The sequence below is a fragment of the Ranitomeya imitator genome, chromosome 6 (assembly GCF_032444005.1).
Source record: "Ranitomeya imitator isolate aRanImi1 chromosome 6, aRanImi1.pri, whole genome shotgun sequence".
NCBI classification, from domain to species: Eukaryota; Metazoa; Chordata; class Amphibia; order Anura; family Dendrobatidae; genus Ranitomeya; species Ranitomeya imitator.
The window spans coordinates 284,497,593-284,521,247 of record NC_091287.1 but is presented as its reverse complement, the minus strand read 5'-3'; the positions used below and the strand labels follow the sequence as shown (position 1 = coordinate 284,521,247).

At 44.3% G+C, this 23,655-nt stretch overlaps 1 protein-coding gene across 1 annotated transcript in view; it reads left to right on the top strand.

Annotated features, from left to right (window-relative positions):
- DROSHA (drosha ribonuclease III) overlaps positions 1 to 23,655 on the top strand; it is a 300,535-nt gene that overhangs the window by 209,835 nt on the left and 67,045 nt on the right. The gene's annotated exons all lie outside the window — the stretch shown is intronic.

Sequence of the window (23,655 nt, the reverse complement as noted above, 5' to 3'; positions counted from 1 at the left end):
CTGTCCCTTACGGGGAACCTGCAGCATACCTGAAAAAGTCGTCGTGGGATGCCGGGGTTCCATCGGGCCGATATAGGCAGCAGGGGGCCCTGCCTCGGACCTGTTGGTTTTTCTCCCCTCCGAAGGCCACGATTCCGGGGTCGGCGGGCTCCGTGCGTAGGCAGGGGGAGAGGCAGTGAAGCATGGTCCAGTCTGCCTCTCTTTTAAAAGATTTCTATGGCCAGTAATAGGGGACAGCGGTCTCCTGGCGCTATGCCGCTGGACCACCTATGGCCAGGAGGAGATGGTGGCTGCGGCTACCCACATGGAAGTGCCGCGACTTACGGGTCATGAGCAGCAGCCCGGCGCTTCCGACTCTCCCTCCTGTGGGCCAGACGCCAGGAAAGTGAGGCGCACGCGCCTGGGCCGCAAAGCATCTCTGGGTAATCCAGAGTGCGCAGGCGCGAGGAAGTGTTTCCGGGGCAGCGCGCTGCATTACTGGGAAATTGATGCTGCGGTGCGCCACCCGCATGGGGGGCTAAAGGAAGGGCATTTGCGGGATCCGGTGCTCAATATTCACCATGAGTGAGCAAGAGCAACCGGCTGAGCAGGCCCTGCAGTCCCCTCCAAAGAAGCACCACCAACAGCAGCGCCATTGACCACAGCAGCGACAGCAGCAAAGGGATGCCTCCTCCCAGCATCGCAGTTCAGGATCCCAGCGCAGCAGAGGCTCCGGTGGATCCGAAAGGCCAGCAGCGGTTCAAGTAGTGGAGACAACTCCTACGCCGGAACCGGTATTCCCCTTACAGCAGGAGGGTAAGTGATCTTCGTGAAAGTTCACCTTCTAAATGGGGTTTATTGTGTCTTCTTAGGGAAAGAAGTGTACCGCAAAAGTTAGGCACAGAGTAAGAGTATGTGCGATCTGTTCCGTGGAGCTGCCCACTTCATGGGTGAAAAAGCTCGGCACCACGTGCATAGAGAACACCATATGTGAAGAGTCCCCAAGATTTGCATCAGACTTAAAGGAGCCAATCAAAACTCAGATGGAAGACACACTCAAAGGGGTTAATAGCTAAAAAAAAAAAAAAAAAAAGGAAATCCAGGCATTCAGGTTCAAGCAGTTCATTCTCTTCACCCTCATCCTCCTCATCATCGGAGGGGGGTCGCAATTGCTTCTCTATTGAAGAAACAGATGCCTTAGTAAAAGCAGTTAGGGCAACAATGGGGCTGGTAGAGCCTCGAGCCAAAAAAAGGGCACAAGCCTTGATGTTTGATGGCCTAGAACAAAAAAAAAAGGAGAGCGTTTCCATTAAATGAGAAAATACAAAAAAAAGGAATGGAAAAGGCCAGATAAAAAAGTCCTCTTAACCCCAAAGAGAAAATACACCTTCGATGATCCTGTCTGTTCTTTCTGGGGAAAAGCGCCAAAACTAGACGTTGCTTTTGCAAAAGCGTCTAAAAAATTTGCCTTGCCTTTTGAAGACATGGGGACCCCGAAGGACCCTATGGACAAAAAGGCAGAGGTATTCTTAAAAGGCTCTTGGGAGGCGGCCGGAGGAGGAATGAAACCAGCTATAGCCGCTACATGCACTGCCAGAGCATTAATGGTGTGGCTAGACCACCTAGAGTCACAGTTAAAACATAAATCTACCAGAGAATCAGTTTTTGATTTAAAATTTCGATCTCAATAGTGAAAGGAGCAGCTGCGTTCTTAGCGGATGCCTCTATAGACTCAGTTAGACTAGCTGCAAGATCTGCTTTTTCAAATGCGGCAAGAAGGGCTTTATGCTCAAGAGTTGGCCGGGAGACTTGCAAACAAAATCCAAGCTATGCTCCATTCCCTGTGAAGGGGAATTCTTATTTGGGCCAACCCTAGACAACATTCTTGAAAAGGCAGGGATAAGAAAAAGGCCTTCCCAGGGTTTCCCAACCAGTCCTATAGACGGCCCTTTCGGGGCAGAAGATTTATGCGCAGTAAGCCTTTTAAAAATCAAAAAGAGGGGTGGGAAGACAAAAAATATAAGGGAAAAGGCTTCATGTTCAGTAAACCCGAAAACAAAAACAACCCCAATGAGGGTGTGCCCCAGGTGGGAGGGAGGTTAACCCACTTTCTTCCCGCCTGGGAAAAAATTTTGGGGAGTGTATGGGTATTAAACATAATAAGAACAGGGCTGAAGCTAAAATTCCACACTGTCCCATCACTTTGTCATAACCCCCCAAAGGAAAATAGAGGCCGAACAGCTAGCCCTCCAGAAAGAAGTACAGACTCTTTTGACAAAGAACGTCCTGCAGGAAGTCCCACAAGAGGAGATAGGCAGGGAGTTTTACTCCCCTCTATTTCTCCGGACAAAACCGGATGGAACTTGCAAGACAATTATAAACTTGAAAAAACTAAACAAATTATTGGTGACGGAAAGTTTCAAAATGAAAACAATAAAAACTTGTGTGAGAACACTTTATCCGTCTTGTTTCATGACTGTCATCGATTTAAAGGATGCATATTACCATGTACCAATCCATTTAGGTCACCAGATATTCCTCAGGGTGGTGGTAATGATGCAAAGGGAATTAAAACATTACCAATTCAAAGCCCTCCCCTTTGGTCTAGCCATAGCCCCGAGGGTTTTTACGAAACTGATGGCTGAGGTCATGGCTCACATAAGAGATCAAGATATACTAATAGTGCCGTATCTGGATGACCTCCTGGTAATTGGCAAGTCCTCTCTCCATTGCAGTCAACAGTTGGACAAAGTGATGGCACCCCTGACAAATCTAGGTTGGATGTTGAACCTAGCAAAGTTCAGAATTACCCCATCCCAAGTACAACAGTACTTAGGGATAACGATAGACTCAATCAGACAAGAATGCCGTCTCCCCGAGGGGAAAATTTCAAACATGACAAAGTGAGTAGTACAACTGAGGGGATCCCCGGTCATCACCTTGCGAAAAGCGATGTCCTTACTAGGATCAATGACGGCCTGTATCCCAGCGGTCCAATGGGCCCAAAGTCATACCAGGGACCTACAATGGGAGATACTAGAAGCAGAGTCTCGCTTAAAAGGGAATTTAGAAAAGCATTTAAAAATCTCCTCAAAAACAATATGTTCCCTAGCTTGATGGGTGGATCCGGGCAACCTAGCGAGGGGCGTCCCTTGGGTATGGCCAATATCTATAACTCTGACCACAGATGCAAGTCCCTGGGGCTGGGGGACTCATTTATACAATCAGATTGCTCAGGGTCCTTGAACGGAAGAGCAAAAACTCGTCTCCTCGAATATGAAAGAACTCCTGGCGGTGGAGTGTTCTATCAACCACTTTCTAGACTCCCTCCAATCCCATCATGTAAGGCTACGTTCAGATTAGCGTTGCGCGCCGCAGCGTCGGCGACGCAACGCATGACGCACGAAAAAACGCGTGCAAACGCACACAAAAACGCTGCGTTTTGCGACGCGTGCGTCGTTTTTTGACGAAAATCGGACGCAAGAAAAATGCAACTTGTTGCATTTTCTTGCGTCCGACGCTAGCGTCAAAAACGACGCACGTGTCGGAAAACGCAACAAGAAATACGCATGCGTCCCCCATGTTAAACATAGGGGCGCATGACGCGTGCATCGCCGCTGCGTCGCCTGACGCAGCGTCGGGAAACGCTAATCTGAACGAAGCCTAAGAGTGCTCTCAGACAACAAAGTAGTGGTAGCATATTTGAATCACCAAGGGGGCACCAGGTCTCGGGCATTGATGAGAGTAACGAGATCCATCCTGCTATCAGCAGAGTTCAACCTAGCCTCTTTTTCAGCCCTTCATATCAGGGGCACGGTGAATCGAGCCGCAGATTTTCTAAGCCAAACACAGTTGAGGCAAGGGGAGTGGAAATTGAACCAGGGAGTTTTCATCCATATTGTACAGCTTTGGGGCCCTCCGGGGATAGACATATTCATGAACAGTCTAAACCGGAAAACTCACGCTTTCTGTTCAATCGATCCATGGGGAGCCCAGTGACCCTAGATGCCTTTTCAATTCCCTGGGATTTTCATCTAGCCTATGCCTTTCCCCCAATAGCATTAATTCCCTTAGTGTTGAGGAAGATTCGGGAGGACAGGGCAAGGGTAATTATGATAGCACCCTTTTGGCCGAAAAGAGCATGGTTTCCGTGGCTACGAATAATGTCCATAGCAGACCCTTGGGTTCTTCCAGACATCCTGAACCTTCTGTCTCCGGGTCCGGTGACTCATCCACAAGTAAAGAACTTACAAATGATGGCCTGGAATTTGAAAGGGAGCTTTTGATTAAGAAGGGATTCTCTGCAAACCTAGTTTCTACTCATCTTTCAAGTAGGAAACCAGTGACTACTAGGGCATATGGGAAGGTTTGGTGGATATTTTTGTCAGTCTCGGGTGCCAGTTTATCCGGGGAGATTCCAATAAAATAAGTGCTAGAGTACCTTCAGAAAGGGTTGGAAAAGGGGTTAGCAACAAGCACACTTAAAGTTCAAGTAGCAGCTTTAGGAGCCCTTTACAACTGTGACTTAGCGGGGAATCACTGGGTAATGAGGTTTATTAAAGCCTCAAGTAGATCTAGACCCATTTTCCACCGCAATACACCTCCCTGGAATCTAAACTTGGTACTCTCTGCATTGACCAAAGCACCCTTCGAGCCGTTGTCACAAGCCTCTCTAAAAATCATATCCCTCAAAACCTCTCTGCTCGTAGCACTAACATCAACTCGCAGAATTGGTGATATACAGGCTTTATCGGCATACCCGCCTTTAACCCAGATACTAGATGACAGAGAGGTCCTTAGGACCAACCCATCCTACCTTCCTAAAGTGATGTCACGTTTCCATAGATCACAGGAAATCTCTCTACCCTCTTTCTGTCCCAACCCCAGGAATAGAAAGGAAGAACTCCTACACACACTAGATGTTAAAAGGTGCTTAACCCAATACCTCTCAGCCACGAGGGAGTGTAGGAAGGATAGGTCTCTGTTTGTGTGCTTTCAGGATCCAAAGAAGGGACATAAAGCATCAAATGCCACTCTGGCGAGATGGATAAGAGACGCTATCCTCCTTTCGTATTCCTCGTGTAATGAAGCCATTCCAGAGGCGGTTCGAGCTCATTCGACCAGATCTGTAGCGACCTCGTGGGCACAGAGAGCTGGAGCCTCAATTGAACAGATGTGTAGAGCAGCCACCTGGTCGTCTCCCTCTACGTTCTTTAATCATTACCGGCTAGACCTAACCTCTACTTCAGACCTCACCTTTGGCAGAAGGGTTCTGGAGGCAGTGGCTTTCCCCTAATGTACATTCTATGAAATTATCTCCTTTGTGCCATCATGGGGGAAAGAGAAAATCATAGTTAGTTACCGATAACTGTATTTCTCTGATCCCATGACTGCACCCGAACATTCCCTCCCTTCACGTGTGGGTGTGCACACTAGATTTAACTAATAATATTTAGTCATGTGGTGCCTCTTATAAGCTTAAAATTAAAATATTTTTGGTTAGTTTAACCGTTTAAATTGCAGCTGAAGTTCTGTTAAGGCTCTGTAAACCAACTGATGTGGGAGAGAGGTATCGCCTTTTTCACCTGTAGGTTTCCTGTCCCTGAGGGCGGATCCCTCTCTCCGTGGTGCCATCATGGGATCAGAGAAATACCGTTATCGGTAAGTAACTACGATTTTTTTCAGCACTTTTGGATTGTACTGTAGGATGACCAAGAAACCATAATTTTGTTGTCTTGGCAGCATACAACATGTTCATTTGATCGCTACTTATGTGACAATACCAATCATTTTTTTTAATTAAACCCTTTTCTTATTCACGAAGTAGGCTTATGTACATGACAGATCTTTTGGTCAGTGTTCGACTCAAGGCTGCCAAAGGCACTCACAGTCTCACCCACCCTATAGCTAACCACTTAAGTGCCACAAATAGCATTAGATCAAGCAAGTAATGGTGCTGACACAGGTCCCAATAACATGTCATCACTAAGTTTGTGTGAATTGGCAAATTAAAACCATATCCCAGGGTGAAAATGAGAAAAAAACATTGTAGCCACCTGAGTTCACCCTATAAACTGGCATTTTCTGTACTCTGTAACTCGTCCCCTTTGCGGTGTAGGCTGAGACAGCCGAGGGCAGAAGATTAAGGTGCAATTACACTGCATGACTATCTGGCATGGAGCATTCTTAACATTGCTCATTTCACAATAATCGGGCATGCTAAACAGGCTACCAATCACCTGACAAACAAGCATAACAAGCTTTTGTGTTACCCAAGAGATCATAGTTATCGGAAGCACATGATCCTGTGTAAACAGGGCCTGTTCTGCCAAGAGCAATGGAACCTATGCTCACTGAGCGATCTAATACACAACATACAGTGGGCAAGTGAAACGCAGTGTGCCATTGTGAACATTCTGTTAAACCACCACGAGATGGCAGTCATGTTGCCGGTCAGCAGTTGGCACAGCGTAAATGCACCCTTAGAAGACTGCTTCATCATACTGCTGGCAGCCTCGACAAGGTAGAATGGAAATACTACCCACCAAGCTAAGGTTTTGTATGATATTCCAATACTGCTCTATCAGTTCCTGATGACGTTATTAAGGCCCCAATACAACTACATAATAGTCGGCCAAACCCACCATCCTACTTATATGTATAAGGACCTCCCAACTGGGGAGCTGATAACGTTGGACTTTTGGAATTCAATCTCCTGTTCCTTTTGTTCTGGAGGAAGAGATGCCGCTAATACATGATTCTGGTAGCGGTTTGGTTTAGTCTTAAAGCTTTCATGAACATTTGACTGAGCTGAGCATTCAGTTGTGTGGGGAAGTAAAGAAAGGATAATTGTTGGTCGAAAAATTGCTTGTCCGACATTTATATAAGATTAGCGGGCTTAAAGTGTAACTGTCATTTTATTTTTTATTAAATTACCATAATAGTATATATCAAAATAAGAAACTTTGTAATATATCTTATCAGAGACCTCTGCTTCTTCCTCCACCAGGACTGATCATTTGTTTTTTGTTTGTTTTTTTAAAAATTCTCAATTCAGGGGTAAAATCTGTATTTAGTGGAAATAGGTTTGTTACATTACTGAGGCTGCAGATAAAAGTTGCTACTGATGAGATTCAATGGAGAAGAGAGGGAGAAGCTAGAGCCTCCTCACCCTCATTTCCTTCCTTTTTACATATAACTTTGAGCAGCAACTGCCTTCTCCTATCTCAGTAATAGAAAAATGTGTCTTCACTGAATACAAATGTTACCCGTTCGTTAAGAATTTTGAGTATGTGATGGTTTCTAACCATTAACATGTAACCACCATCCTGCACATCCTGTATTGTCTGCATGCACAGTGCACAATCACGGTTTGTATCTCCAGTATGTCTCCCCCAAAAAAACATTAGAGAATACATAGAAAATGAGCAATAAATGTTTTTTTCACAGTATATATATTAGAAGAAGCACATTTCTCAACTTAGAAATTGAAACACTAAGAAAAAAACGCTATGGAACTATGGAAATCCTAAGATTGATAGATATGTTAATTATATGCAAATGGTGGATTTAATGGTAATAGCATTTTCAAAATATCTCGATTTAATCAGCACATAGTATCAGCGCCATGCACAGAAATATACAGGCTTACACACCTTAACTGCTATGAATGAGGTTATTAATGTTTGTCCGAGGAATATTCTGCCACGTTGAATGCACTTGGGCAAACAAATCATCAAGATCCGCTCCTGGCAGCTGCCTTTGCGATTGCCGAGCAATGATGTGTCAGATGTTGTCGACAAAAGACAAGTCTGGAGATGCTACAGGCCACGGTAGAAAGTTAAGGTCACACGAGCCGTGCACAGCACCATGAGCAACTTGTGGTCTGGCGCTCTTGTGAAATTGCAAGGGGAGATGGTTATAGCGGGTCTTTTCATGCCCAAGTGCATTCGCACTCAGGGTGTGTACTTCTGCACTTGGCATTCATACTCAGAACTGAATGAAATAAAAAATTTGTTTCCATATTTTGATGACTTCATATCATTAACATGATATCAATCCTGTGCTCTCCTTAATTGCATGCCTTTTTTTTGCTTGGTGTTGCAATTTCAGTATAAGGGAATGTAATTTACAAGATGATCTACTAGTTAGGTCCTGTCCCTATTGGGATACACCTTGTCGTGGTTGGATACTGTTTCTTTTTTTTTTTTCTAAACAATGTTAATGAAGTACTGTTATTTACTTACTAGGGTATTTACTTGTTTTGTTTTTATATCCGTTTCTGATTTTTAATGATTGGAGATCATTCCAGCTTTATTTTCTTACTCATCTATAGTTATTGATTTATGCTACATTTTATTGTAACCAGAGTGTTCGGCCAGTATGAGTAAGAGAGCATCAAAAGGCATGTAAAATGTTTTCCTGGCGGGGAGTCTGAAGCCATGTGTTGTCATTGACAGCCTGGCACAATGTGTGCAGCCTCATGCAGCTGACACATTAAGCCTGCTTATATTCACAGCAGCTCCAGAAAAAATCTCCAGCCACCAGCTGCAGATAATTTATGATGGGATGTTGTCAAAGAGATAAGCTCACAGTTTGCAAGTATGCCTCCCATGATTCCCTCATCCTGCCATAAATACCACCCTGCCATGGAATTCCTGTAGCGTGTTCTTAAATCTCTCTAGTTTTACCATGTTATGGGGCTAGTGATAAGGCTTCATGGTGTTCCATCGCCTCCTCATCAGAAATGTGTGTGATGCTTATCGGAAAGATCTTGCTTGCTTTAGTGTGCGGACTTGCTTATCAAAGCTTACAAGAGTCCCATTATTTTTCCATCGCATGTCATTTAGAAATGGTAATGTTATTCTCAGTAGGCTGTGAATCATTTACAGATGCTGAGGGCTTAAATTGCACATGGCATTCCCTTCCATGTGGGACGTTCTCTGTGCCCTGGACCCCTCTGATAAGCCAATAAACGTTTCGTACAATAGAGCAGCTAAGGCATCTCGCTCTCGAGGACTTAGTCCATTGAAGTATTACATGGTCAGCCATTCATTTGATTAGCCTGTGATATTTATTTTTCATGCATTATCAACTTCTTCCTCGCTTTAAGCTTAATGATATTTAACACATTGTAACAAATGCAGAAGACAATGTGGCGTAGGCAAGTGGAACAGTGTTTCCAAGATATATTTGTTAGGAACTCTGTACAGATGTGCTTGCAATCTGTAAGGAATATGGAGAAATGCAGCAGCTCTTGGGATTTCAGATGGCGTGAGTGCCGCAATATCAGTTGGAGGTGCTTTGTATCTCTTCAGATAAACATATGCTGGGCCAACAATCAGTGTTGGAGAATGTCAGATAAATTGAGGCATGGGAAATTTGAGCATGTTAAACTAGCCTTATCATGGAATAATGGCTGCAGAGCTTCTATTTTTAGGTTATAATTCATGATCAGCCCATGTGGGGACGTGTACTTCTTCCCCTGCATGACACTGGCCAGTCCTAAGCAGTCAGCAACATATTGTGGAAGATAGAACACACTCGAACAAGAGCTTGTGGCAGACTTTCTCCTGTGTAAGACATGTAATCACTGACAGCCTAATCTCCCTGCGGAACTATGTGTGGTAAGTGCTCTGAGCAGATCTTCACCTAATGGCAGCCAATGTGGTGGTAAGGGAAGAACAACAGAGCTGAAGGCACTGAGAGAAAAGAGCTCTGTTATACTGCCACTCCAGTCACACTGACTGCAAGGATATGAAAGCTGAAAGGTGTTTGTAATCACACTCACAACTGCTCCACGTTCAATACTTTGTAATCTCACTTAGCTCTGCCGTGAGATCACTGAAGAGAGCAGACTGTCTTATTACAAGTCTCACACAGGTGGAAGCCTGTTCTAGGCTATTGTGGGTGCGTGTTATTTTTTACACTGAATTTCTCTGCTTGCTTTTAGTTGGTCACCCCCATGCAGGGGTAGAAGTACACTCCCCCAGTGAGGAGTTCTACTAGTGCCCAGTGTGGTTTATTACAACTCATAACCTACATTTTACAAGCTAATATCACCGCAAAGGAGTTGCAAAATTTAAAAGTAAAAACTATGTTTGCTCATCTCTGCAGGCACTATTTGCTGATATGACCAATTTAATATGCAAAAAGTGGTTAAAGGTCATCTTTAAATGCAACCTGTCAGCAGGATTGTGCACAGTAATCTACAGAGAGTGTCAGATTGGCGCCGTTATACTGATTAAAATTATAACTTGGTTGATGAAATCCGTCTTGTGGTTGTTATTTAATTTTTATTTTCAGTTTTGATTTAACGACATGCTTGTGCTTTGGGGCTGCCTGTGGGGGGTCTTCATGTGGTGCTCTGATTAGGTATTCATCATTATGGTTTCTGACAGGTCACTGATCCCAGCCACGCCTGCGCAGTAGCAGTTATCAGTGAGCTGATATTTGCTACTGCGCAGGCGATGCCATCTTGCTAGAAAAAAATTTTTTTGCCTCTTTAAGAGAAATTTTTCTTTCTAGAGGTGAATAGAGAGATTTTCATTAGCTGAGTGGAGAATGAATTAAAGTGGTATCTGTTAATTAGGGCACATACGGTACGTAGAAAAAGGCAAAATTTAGATAGGGTTTTATTGGTTAAAGTGAAAATTATTTATCTTTTTTTTTTGTGGGGAGTTGAAGGACTGATGGAAGAGTGCCGTCAGATTTCAACCACTTACCAATATCCACTGTACATATGCAACAGCCGTGCGCACATGTATGGCGCAGGCCCAGAAGCTGAGCCTGCACCATACTCGGCAGTTGCTGATCACTTCTAATTAACCACTTAAATGTAATTTTCTGACAGCTGCCTTTATATTGTGCTGTCCAGGCGAGGGATCAATTCCAGTGTCCATCTGTGACAAGATCATGGGGTTCCTGTGGTCTGAAGATCACAGGTTCAAATCCTCTAGAGAGACTAAATAAAAGTGAAAAGTATCAAAAAAAAAGTTTTGAATAGCTCCTCTTCCCAATACAAAAATAAAAGAACATATTTGGTGTCTTCACGTCCTCAAAAATCTGATCTATAAAATTGATTAACTGTAGGTTAAACTCTAAAGAAAAAAATCAAAACCTCAAAATTCCTGTTATCAATAAAACTGACAGCTCGCCACCCTAGAAGCAAACGCTAACCCAGATACAGCAACATAAAAATAAAGTTGCAAATCTCAGGAAAAAAAAGTAACCGAACGTATAAACACTATACAAGTTTGTCATCACTAGAATCATACTGACCTACACAACAATGAATAAAGTTGCCAAGTCTCCTGATTGGTGAATGTTGTAAATATAAGTTAGTATAAGAAATGGTGATAAGTGCTGCTAATGTAATGTAAGTACAACTTTCTATTAAAGTCTGAGGAAGCCTACCCAAAATCCTTCACCTTTGTAATTTTCAGATCATTTACCACAACAGAAACGTCCAACGAAGGGTGTTTAACCGAAATGTTAGGTTTTTGCCATGCTGGCAGTAGTGTAATCTGTTGATATGAGATATTCTGAATAAATCCTAATTAAGCATTTCAACAGGCCTTTTGGTGTGTGGTTCCTTCCTTCCATTCACTACGGACCTACAGAAGCTCCAAAGGAATTAGCACCCTATACAAGCTCATACCGTCCATTATGGGTGTGCCACCTATATTATTGATTATCGTTAGGGTAGGTCATCAATATCTGATTGGTGGGGGGATGACAGCGGGCACAACCCTGGACTAGCTATTTCCAGTGTTGGCGGAGGCCAGAAGCGCCCAATAGCGGATGTGCATTAACCACCTGCGGCCACTATATAGTTTACTGTGCAGCTTCGCAACCCATCGCTTTATCGGTGGAAGTGCCGGATATTGCACCCCCACCGATCAAATATTGATGACTTATGCGAAAAACAGGCCGTGAATATAAAAGTCCCAGGCAATCCCTTTAATTTATGGAAAATCCCAAAAGATACAAAGACCGTGAGACTGCTGCTCCTATTGGAGTACATAATTGTCCGGGCACTGTCTAAAGTAGCAAAATAGCAGGAAAAATTGCTCTGCTTCTGTAAGACCGTGAACATCTCCATGTTCTGAAGAGTGGCAGTTCCCCTCTATGAAGTATAAGAGTTATGGTGTCTGTGGTGCCGTGATCTATTTCTAGGGAGAAGAATGATGCATTTCCAGGGAGAAGCATGAGTAGACAAGCACTAGAAAAAGCCCATTCTGCTCTCTTTTACTTTGACATTTTCTGTTCCATTTCAATGCATTGTGCCAAGATACCTGAGTGGCTTTACCTAATAACTCAAGCAAATGGCACAGAATCACCATTATTCTTCGAGCTGGCTCCGCATGAACTGTAAGTGAGTAAAATACTTCATTCCTTTCCTTAACGATTTGGGATTTTTGTTTGGACCTCTATCTGTTTTGTCTTTTATTTGAGGGATCTGTGTTCGCGTGCCAGGACTCTAAGAGTCAGGCTGCAGAAGACAGATGGGACACGTGTTCCAAGTTCTTTCTAGCTACATTGTCCTTGCTTGTAATAGTACTGTACATTTCACTGCTCGAATAGGCACTTTTCAAAGAAGTATGATGCAACCAAGTCAACAATCAAAAACTTCATTACAAAACTTTAGATTTGTAGTGAAAGCGCAGGTGTTCTTCCATGTTCACAGCTTTATTATCTGACCCACAAATCCATTCCACTGTAAAATGATAGGACGGCTAAAGGACTTTTTGGTGTGAAAACTAAATGTTTGTGAAAATAACCTGTATTTACTTTATTTATTTTTTTAATTGTTAAAGTTTACTTTTCTCTTGAAGGTGTTTGTGATAAATATCTGGAAAACTTTTTATGTACTAACATTTTTGGTTCCTTTTTTATGTTCTGCAATTTCCCTTCTAACCTCATATTTTAATTGGATTCTGATCAGTCTTCAAAACGTTTTTCAGACTATCAGACCCACTTTTTCCTCCAAAATGAGGGGGTACGTCTTGTAGTCTGGATGTACCTGCTGTGGATAGGGAGGTGGAGCAGCAGACGAGCGGGTTACTTAAGGCAGTAACCGGCTGCTGCGGCTAACCCCTCTACCCTCTGTTAAAGAGAAATTAATATTCACTGCTCCCCACGCCCATAATCCCTCCCACCTCTATGCACTGAAGTCGGCACCGAGAGTTGAAACGGGACTATGAGAGTGTGGAGCTGTGAATATTCATTTCTCTTTAATAGCGGACACAGTGTAAGCCGCAGTCACCTGATACTGCAGCGGCTGGTCAATCACGTGTGCCTGATATTAAAGAGAATGAATGTTCACTGCTCCCTACGCCCATAGGAGTGGAGAGCAGTGAATATTCATTCTCTTTACTAGTGGGCACGTGTGATCCCCCAGCGGCTACAGCTGACACTGTGCCTGCTATTAAAGAATATTAATATTCACTTCTCCACATGCCCATAGTCCTGGCTTGATAGTGCATGATGTCACTGCCATGCACTGCTTAGAAGCTGAAATCAGCTGCTGGCATCAGAACAGGTCATTACGAGGGACGCTGTGAGGGAGGACAGGGAAGGTAAGGTATTTTTTATATAAATATTTTTCTGATGGGGGCTGTGTATACCAGGATAGAGATGGGGGCCGTGTATACCAGGATGGGGGCCCTGTATACCAGAATGGAGAGGAGGGAACCATTTATACCAGGATGGGGGTTATATATGCCAGGATAGGGTTGGAGACCATCCATACCAGGATAGGGATGAGGGGGCCATGCATACCAGAATAGAAATGGGGGCCATGCATACCAGGATAGGGGTGGGAGCCATGCATACCAGGATAGGGATGAGGGGGGCCATGCATACAAGGATGGGGGTGGGAGCCATGCATACCAGGATAGGGATGACGGGGGCCATGCATACCAGGATGGGCATGAGGGGACCATGTATACCAGGATGGTGATGAGGGAACCATGTACACACGTGGTCAAAATTGTTGTTACCCCTCATTTAATGACCGAAAAACCCACAATGGTCACAGAAATAACTTGAATCTGACAAAAGTAGTAATAAATCAAAAATCTATGAAAATGAACAAATGAAAGTCAGACATTGTAGTCGGAAAAATATGGTATAGTCATGTTTTACATTATAACCCCATCACCCCTTGGCCATTTTCCATTTTTGCATTTCTGTTTTCTGCTTCCCAGAGCTATAACTTTTTTATTTTTCCTTCAATATAGCCATATTGGTTCTTTTTTTTTGCGGGACAAGTTGTATTTTTGAACAAACAGCATTGGTTTTACCATATCGTGTAATGGAAAACGGGAAAAAAATTCTAAGTGTGATGAAAGTGCAAAGAAAGTGCAATTCCACAACTGTTTTTTTTTTTGGGGGGGGGGTACCATGTCCACTGAATGTTAAAATTCGCCTGCCATTATGATTCTCCAGGTCATTACGAGTTTATAGATACTAAACATGTACAGGTCCTATTTTATTTATGTTGCAAAGAAAATCCAAAATTTGTTTTAAAAAATTGCCTAATTTTCCAAGACCCGTAGCGTGTCCATTTTTTGTGATCAGGGGCTGGGTGAGGCTTAGTTTTGCTCGCCGAGCTGACGTTTTCATTGGCTGATGCGATCTTTTGATTGCCCATTATTACATTTTAATTCAACGTTAGAAAACATGCAAAAAAGTTAATTCTGGCATTTTGACTGCTTTTTTTCTCGCTGCGCCGTTTAGGCAACGTTCACATTAGCGTTTCCCGACGCTGCGTCGGGAAACGCTGCGGCAACGCATGCGTCATGCGCCCCTATATTTAACATGGGGGGCGCATGGACATGCGTTGTGCTGCGTAGTGCGACACATGTGGTTTTTTTGCCGCAAGCGTTGGGCGCAGAAAATGCAACAAGTTGCATTTTTCTTGCGTCCAAATTTCGGCAAAAAAGGACGCATGCGTCTCAAAACGCAGCGTTTTTGCGTGCGTTTTGGTGCATTTTTATTTGCGTTGTGCGTTGCGTCGCCGACGCAGCGGCGCACAACGCAAATCTGAACGTAGCCTTACTGATGGGATTAATTCTTTTTGCATATTGATAGATCTGGCAACTCTCTGAACGTGGCAATACCAGACGTGTGGGTTTTTTTATTATTGTTTTATTTTGCATGTGGGGGTGATCTAAACTTTTATTTTTTTATAGATTTTTAAAAGTTTTTTTTTTTTTTCTTTTCATTTTTTTCACTTAGAGACAGGGAGCGTACAACCGGCTTCACTGTCCATTGCAAGGGAGGCAAAACGTTGTGTGCATGCGTGAGAATGGCAGAGAACTGGTGGCAACACTGCTCTTGCAAATCATGTCACGCATGCGCACAGGGGCATGATAACATGATGAGTGGGAAGATTAGTCCGGGTAGAACAGCTCCTGCATGACCTGTCACCTACTAATTAGCTTATTGCAAGCCCAATTATAAAATAGATTTTATGAAGATTCAAAAAAATCTATAAGCCACAAAAACTGGTTACGTAGTACATAAATGGTTCAGTAAAGACCCTAGTGGTGGTTTGGAGGGACCTGGGGGAAGCTGACAGGTTCCATTTAAAAGCCGAGATGGCCCTATATTTTTGTTCAGTATCCATGAATATCTACGGCACATCTGACCTGGCATTCAATTTTAAATCAAGTCCTGTACCTGAGTCTGAACCGTTCTCGTCTAAAACTCTGGAGATCTACTTTAATAAGAGCAATAATATTTTTTCAGAGAAAAGTTAACCCTAGCATAATATCCACTTAAGCTCTTCAGCTCCTTGCATGTCTCTAATTAAAAGGGTTACATCTAATGTAAGAGTATTATGAAGACCTCTCCTAAATTCTGTTTTAATGAGTTTATTAGAATTCTCATCTACATTCAAGAAATGTGACCACAGCAGCTGCTATATGTTTGGTTTTCAAGAGGATTATTATTATAGATCCGATGCTGTCCTATTTGACCTATTGTTTATTCTTAAAAATATATTGGGTTTTATATCAGTCAAGAATAATTCTATATAACACATGAAATCTTCTGATTATTAGAGGCTTTAACTTGCAATTATTCATAAACGTTCATATCGATTATTGTACAAGATTCTTGTCTGTTAAAAAAAATGCTATTTATATACCAATTGCAATTTTTCAAGGATTTAATTTTTGTAATACTTCGTTACAGCTATAGGAAAGGGTTGCCACTTAAACTCAAGTTAATCAGTATCTTCTAAATTATTGGGGAGTCCATCCTTGGAGTTCCCCCACTGATTGCCTCTCGTTAAAATGGATTAATGGTAGAGGACTTATACTGCCATTACATTGATTCTCTATAGGACTCCTTAGTGCTGTACTCTGAGATCACCTGCAATCTCATAGAGTGAGTGGAGCGTCACTGCATATACAGTACAGACCAAAAGTTTGGACACACCTTCTCATTTAAAGATTTTCTGTATTTTCATGACTATGAAAATTGTTCATTTACACTGAAGGCATCAAAACTATGAATTAACACATGTGGAATTATATACTTAACAAAAAAGTGTGAAACAACTGAAATTATGTCTTATATTCTAGGTTCTTCAAAGTAGCCACTTTTTGCGTTGATGACTGCTTTGCACACTCTTGGCATTCTCTTGATGAGCTTCAAGAGGTAGTCACTGGGAATGATTTTCACTTCACAGGTGTGCCCGCCCTGTCAGGGTTAATAAGTGGGATTTCTTGCCTTATAAATGGGGTTGGGACCATCAGTTGTGTTGTGCAGAAGTCTGGTGGATACACAGCTGATAGTCCTACTGAATAGACTGTTAGAATTTGTATTATGGCAAGAAAAAAGCAGCAAACTAAAGAAAAACGAGTGGCCATCATTACTTTAAGAAGTGAAGGTCAGTCAGTCCGAAAAATTGGGAAAACTTTGAAAGTGTCCCCAAGTGCAGTGGCAAAAACCATCAAGCGCTACAAAGAAACTGGCTCACATGAGGACCGCCCCAGGAAAGGAAGACCAAGAGTCACCTCTGCTTCTGATGATAAGTTTATCCGAGTCACCAGCCTCAGAAATTGCAGGTTAACAGCAGCTCAGATTAGAGACCAGGTCAATGCCACACAGAGTTCTAGCAGCAGACACATCTCTACAACAACTGTTAAGAGGAGACTTTGTGCAGCAGGCCTTCATGGTAAAATAGCTGCTAGGAAACCACTGCTAAGGACAGGCAACAAGCAGAAGAGATTTGTTTGGGCTAAAGAACGCAAGGAATGGACATTAGAGCAGTGGAAATCTGTGCTTTGGTCTGATGAGTCCAAACTTGAGATCTTTGGTTCCAACCACCGTGTCTTTGTGCGACGCAGAAAAGGTGAACGGATGGACTCTACATGCCTGGTTCCCACCGTGAAGCATGGAGGATGAGGTGTGATGGTGTGGAGGTGCTTTGCTGGTGACACTGTTGGGGATTTATTTAATATTGAAGGCATACTGAACCAGCATGGCCACCACAGCATCTTGCAGCGTCATGCTATTCCATCCGGTTTGCGTTTAGTTGGACCATCATTTATTTTTCAACAGGACAATGACCCCAAACACACCACTAGGCTGTGTAAGGGCTATTTGACAAAGAAGGAGAGTGATGGGGTGCTACGCCATATGACCTGGCCTCCAGAGTCACCAGGCCTGAACCCAATCGAGATGGTTTGGGGTGAGCTGGACCGCAGAGTGAAGGCAAAAGGGCCAACAAGTGCTAAGCATCTCCGGGATGACCTTCAAGATTGTTGGAAAACCATTCCCGGTGACTACCTCTTGGAGCTCATCAAGAGAATGCCAAGAGTGTGCAAAACAGTCATCAAAGCAAAAGGTGGCTACTTTGAAGAACCTAGAATATAAGACATAATTTCAGTTGTTTCACACTTTTTTGTTAAGTATATAATTCCACATGTGTTAATTCATAGTTTTGATGCCTTCAGTGTGAATGTACAATTTTCATAGTCATGAAAATACAGAAAAATCTTTAAATGAGAAGGTGTGTCCAAACTTTTGGTCTGTACTGTACATGACCGCCAATTTATTCAAAAGGAGCAAAATATCCCCCATGAGTGCGGGTCTGAGCAGCCAGATAACCTCTGATCTAGACGCGTTCACCTACTCTGAAAATAGGCAATAACTTCTTAACAAAATACCCACTTAAAGTGTTGTTTATGCAACATACTGCAAAGGTATAGAGTCAGTGTCTCCAAAATGACTGGTCTTGTGGTGTGTTCCTAGCACAGTAAGCACTGGTTAGTAAATACCAAAAGTGGTCCCAACATGGACACCCAGTGAACCAGTAATGGGATCATGGCCACACAAGGGTCACTGATCTGCATGTGATAGACGTAAGAGGAGGGGGGAATAAGGCGCTCCCTTGAATTGTATTGTATTGTTTGCTACCACTGATAAACACAGTGAAAAACTCCTTATGCCTTCATCATACGAAATCTATAATATAACACTGGGAGCGTCACTCTGTCCGAAGCCTTTATAGACTGCGCAGGCGCGACGCTCCTAGCGTTACATTATAGTGTCAGGGAAAAAAAATGGCGCCGGAAGGCGCGGACTGCCGGGAGCAGGGAGACACCGTGCAAATGTTTGCGCCCTGATTATGCTGTGGAACTTCATGCCACAGCAATTTGTTACTTACGCCATTCCTTTCCGCCCCGCCCATTTTCTTCGTCCTCCTGCTGCCGGAATCGGCACCTGCGCAGTCCGCGCTTTCCGGCGCCATTTTCTTGAAGACACACTGCAGGTGTGTCTTCAAGAAAATGGCGCCGGAAAGCGCGGACTGCGCAGGCGCCGATTCCGGCAGCAGGAGGACGAAGAAAATGGGCGAAAAGGAATGGTGTAAGTAACAAATTGCTGTGGCATGAAGCTGTGGCACTTCATGCCACAGCAATTTGTTACTTACGCCACCTGATTCCTTTGTCCTGCTGCCGGAATCGGCGCCTGTGCCCTGCAGTGTGTCTTCAAGAAAATGGCGCCGGAAAGCGCGGACTGCGCAGGCGCCGATTCCGCCAGCAGGAGGACCAAGAAAATGGCGGCGGAAAGGAATCAGGTGGCGCAAGTAACAAATTGCTGTGGCATGAGGCTGTGGCACTTCATGTCACAGCTATTTGTTACTTATGCCACCTGACACGGGGCATATGGATGGGAGCAGCAAATTAAAGAACGGTGGCTCAGGATGGGAGCAGCACATGACAGAACGGGGGCGCAGGATGGGAGCAGCAGATGACAGAATAGGGCAGCACATGACAGAACGGGGGTGCAGGATGGCAGCAGCACATGACAGAACGGGGGTGCAAGATGGAAGCAGCACATGACAGAACGGAGGCGCAGGATGGGAGCAGCACATGACAGAACGGGGGCGCAGGATGGGAGCAGCACATGACAGAACCGGGGCGCAGGATGGGAGCAGCACATGACAGGATGGAGGCGCAGGATGGGAGCAGCACATGACAGAACGGGGGGCGCAGGATGGGAGCAGCACATGACAGAACGGGGACGCAGGATGGGAACAGCACATGACAGAACGGGGGCGCAGGATGGAGCAGAACATGACAGAACGGGGGTGCAGGATGGCAGCAGCACATGACAGAACGGGGGTGCAAGATGGAAGCAGCACATGACAGAACGGGGGCGCAGGATGGGAGCAGCACATGACAGAACGGTGGCGCAGGATGGGAGCAGCACATGACAGAACCGGGGCGCAGGATGGGAGCAGCACATGACAGGACGGGGGCGCAGGATGGGAGCAGCACATGACAGAACCGGGGCGCAGGATGGGAGCAGCAAATGACAGAATGGAGGCGCAGGATGGGAGCAGCATATGACAGAATGGGGGCACAGGATGGGAGCAGCACATGACAGGATGGGGACGCAGGATGGGTGCAGCACATGACAGGATGGAGACCATATACCAATATAAATGCTCGCCACCCGGGCATAGAACGGGTTCAATAGCTAGTGTATGTATAAGCATATTGGTATATAGACTGTAAACGACTCGGGATGAGCGGACCCATTGAAGTTCAGGTTCTTGTACCCTACCCGAACTTTATTCCAAAGTTTGGTTTTACCCGAACCTCAACCAGAACCTGAACCCCATTGAAAAAATTCTCTCTCTCTGCAACAGCCTTCCCCCAGAACTTTGAAAAGGACTTCCGGGAGAAGTCGGTGTTCAGCATCGAACACTAACTGTCCAGTACAAACCCCGAGCTTTTAAGCTTGAGTTTGCTCATCTCTACTCTTATCCTGTTAATCGTTGGTGGCCATGATGATGCAGAGTATAAAGATACAAATTGGAGTTGTCTCTTATAACAAAGATTATTTCCAAATTCCAAATTATATTTGAAAAACTTATGAAAAATAGCCCAAAAAATGTCCATAATAACCATGATTTCAATCCTGAATTAGGATCTTAATGAGATTAAAATAAATCCCACGATTCACCAAAGTGTTTTCAGCAGATTTTTGGCATAAAATGCTTTGAAACGTCACAAAATGTTCTCGGAATGCGAAGTTGAGCAAACAATTTTTAGACTTTAGGCCACATCCCTTAAACAGGTCGGAGCATAGACAATGTGTACAGACTCCTGGCAAATTCTTCAAAAAGTACGTCAAGTGATAAGATGCCCCTAATGTAAATCATCCAGCTGCGGCAAGAAAAACTAAAACTCTGAGCACTAAAAAATACTCGGAGGACCCCCGAGCATGCTCGAGAAATCTCGAGTAACTAGTATATTCGCTCATCACTAATAGGGAGCAAAGGCAAGCCCGTCTGGTTCAGACTCGGAACAGAAGCTATTGGAGCATAAATTGCTGAGATGGTAATGCTAGAGCACAATGTATCTCAGCTTGCTCCTCACTGTGCTGTGTAGCTGCAGACCAGTCCCATGCTCCTGTAATAGGCATGTGGAACTGGACTACGCAACATATTGGCCCAGTGTTCTTTCACACTACTTGGATGGCTGGGTGCATGTACATCTCTTACCTGGTGAGTACATGGCTCCAGGATGCTCTTTGGGAAGAAGGGAAGCCGGCAAAGCCAGTGTAATGTTCTGGTCAAAATTCTGCCAAGAACCCTAGGTCCTGCATTCATGTGTATGTGTATATGACAGACACCATCTACCTAAACATTGTGAAGAACAAGTTCAACCTATAAAAGGGTTCTGCCATCATCACGTTTAACCCCTTCCCTACATCCGCCGTACCGTTACGGAAGCGGGTGTATGGAGCGGGCACACAGACTGCGCCTGCCCCATGCCTGGCAAATAACGGCTACATATTACAACTTGGATCTGCCTCTATCAGCCATGCATGCAGAGCATCCAGAGCTCTGCCCACAATTGTTAACCTGTTAAATGCCACTGTCCATTTCTGACAGCGGCATTACTGGAGTGCCATGGGGACATTCTTTGATGTGCCATGGGGACATTCTTTGATGTGCCCATTGGATGCCTCGTGACGTGATTGTGGAGGTCCTTTGGGTTGCTACGGCAACTGGAAGTCTGTTTAAGGCCCCTATGCCTGCCATCACAGAGCTCTGTTGAAAGTCAGCCAGTGGCCGGGCTTCAAAGGAGGCCTTGTTGTTTACTATATGCAGCAATATTTTAATACCACAGCATTAAAAATAAAGGTAAAAAAAATGTATGCATGTGATATTACCACATTCATAAGTCTGATCTATCAAAATATGAAATTATTTAAAGGGAACCTGTCACCTGAATTTGGCGGGACCGGTTTTCGGTCATATGGGCGGAGTTTTCGGGTGTTTGATTCACCCTTTCCTTACCCGCTGGCTGCATGCTGGCCGCAATATTGGATTGAAGTTCATTCTCTGTCCTCCGTAGTACACGCCTGCGCAAGGCAAGATTGCCTTGATCTGGACAACCATGATACAGCGTTAAAGCAATTCTAAAAAAAAGTCAGAATTGCATGTTGTTGTTTTTTTGCAGTTTCTCCACTCTTTACATTTACTGGCAGCAGCAGTCAATAATCACTGTGACAATGCTCCTTGACAAAGTTGCTGAGGAATAGTTTGCAGATCATGGCAAATACTTCCATCAATGGAGGCCTCGCCTCATAACTTGGAAGACTGCCATAGTTCCTGGTGCCAGATACCACAGGACCCCTCACAGAGGGGTCAGAACACAGAAAGTACCTACAGTACATAATGTTATGGCTGATCAATGTGTAGCTATGATCTGTATATGGTAAATGTTGTCCTAAGTACTCCTATGGTGATTCTTTATTATATAGTATTAATAATAAAAAAGAAAATACCGTATATACTCAAGTATAAGCCGACCCGAGTATAAGCCGACCCCCCTAATTTTGCCACAAAATACTGGGAAAACTTATTGACTCAAGTATAAGCCTAGGGTGGAAAATACAGCAGCTACCGGTGAATTTCAAAAATAAAAATAGATGCTCTATACCGTTCATTATGGCCCCATAGCTGTGCCATATAGTGCTCTGCACCGTTCATTATTGCCCCGTAGTGTACCATAGAAAGCTGTGCCATATAGTGCTCTGCACCGTAAATTATTGCCCCATAGCTGTGCCATATAGTGCTCTGCACCGTTCATTATTGCCCCATAGATGTACCATAGAAAGCTGTGCCATATAGTGCTCTGCACCGTTCATTATTGCCCCATAGATGTACCATAGAAAGCTGTGCCATATAGTGCTCTGCACCGTTCATTATTGCCCCATAGATGTACCATAGAAAGCTGTGCCATATAGTGCTCTGCACCGTTCATTATTGCCCCATAGATGTACCATAGAAAGCTGTGCCATTGCTACTGCTGCTGCAATAAAAAAAACAGAACGACATACTCACCTCTCTTGCTTGCAGCTCCTCACCGTCCCGTCTCAGCGTCTCTCTGCACTGACTGATCAGGCAGAGGGCGGCGCGCACACTAGTACGTCATCGCGCCCTCTGACCTGAACAGTCAGCAAGAGGACGCGAAGACAGAGCGGCGCCCGGCGTGTGGAACGCGGACAGGTGAATATGTAATACTTACCTGCTCCCGGCGTCCCGCTCCTTCCCCCGGACAGCTGGTCTTCGGTGCCGCAGCCTCTTCCTCTATCAGCGGTCACCGTTACCGCTCATTAGAGAAATGAATATGCGGCTCCACCCCTATGGGAGTGGAGTCCATATTCATTACTTTAATGAGCGGTCCCAAGTGACCGCTGAACAGGGGAAGAGCTGTAGCACCGAAGACCGTGGGACAGGCAGGGGGAGCACCGGGAGCAGGTAAGTATGCCTCAGCGCCCTTTCCCCCTCACCCGCCGACCCTACCGCCGACCGTGACTCGAGTATAAGCCGAGAGGGGCACTTTCAGCCCAAAAATTTGGGCTGAAAACCTCGGCTTATACTCGAGTATATACGGTAAGTTGGTTCTTCAAGCTCTGAAGCTGGCAATAGAGCAAAGTGTTGCAGAGAAGCCCTTGACGCGGCTCAGGTTTTATGCTTCGGATACAACATATTGATCTACATTTCACTGTCTTGACAACTGGTTCCAATCTGTGTGTCTTTAAGTACAGGGCTATTGAATTGATGGAGTAATAATGAATAATATCTTGCTGCTCTCCGTATATTTCATGACACACATGAATACTAATTACTATTGA